Below are 737 nucleotides of genomic sequence, written 5' to 3' on the forward strand. Positions count from 1 at the left end.
GGATGGATGGATGGATGGATGGATGGACGGATGGGCGGATGGATGATGGATGGATGATGGATCCTGTGTTGGTTCTTTGGTTCTAGTTCTCTGCTCCAGAACCGTTCTGAGGCTGACATCACCGAGGTAACATTCAGCTCCAGAACTTTGTTGTTTGTTTTCTGAACTTTGAGCTCGGCTGTGACTTTGTCTCTGGAGTGAAAATCCCAGACGTCGTCAGTCGTTCTCCGTCAACAGACCCCGAGGAGCGAGCGGTCGGTCGGTCCACACTGACTGACTGTTTATTTGAATATTTAATGAGTTTTAATGAGACACCAGGAGAGACGCTGGTGTGGTGGGACAGACGTCCACGTCCAAATCCAGCACAACATCGACGGTCATGTGACTGTGAGCCGTGTGACATCATCACCAGAGCTGAGGCCTTCGGTCTTCGACCCAGAAACAAACAGTTCTGATCTGTGATGACTGCAGGAACCGGGTCCTTCTGGAACCGGGTCCTTCTGGAACCGTTCTCCCCGGTCTGTGGACAGACGGACATGGACTCCTCATCACGAGGAGAGACACACGAGAACATCTAGTGACACCTAGTGTAGCAGTACCACAGCTGAAGACCAGTACACACCGGTACACACACATCACATCCACTGTCCAATCAGCATGAAGGAAACCAACCTCCACATGGCTGGGCGAAAAACTCCCTCGGGTTCTGACCCACTGACCCCCACTGACCCCCACTG

Source organism: Cynoglossus semilaevis, chromosome 19 (genome assembly GCF_000523025.1).
Source record: "Cynoglossus semilaevis isolate Cse_v1.0 chromosome 19, Cse_v1.0, whole genome shotgun sequence".
NCBI lineage: Eukaryota > Metazoa > Chordata > Actinopteri > Pleuronectiformes > Cynoglossidae > Cynoglossus > Cynoglossus semilaevis.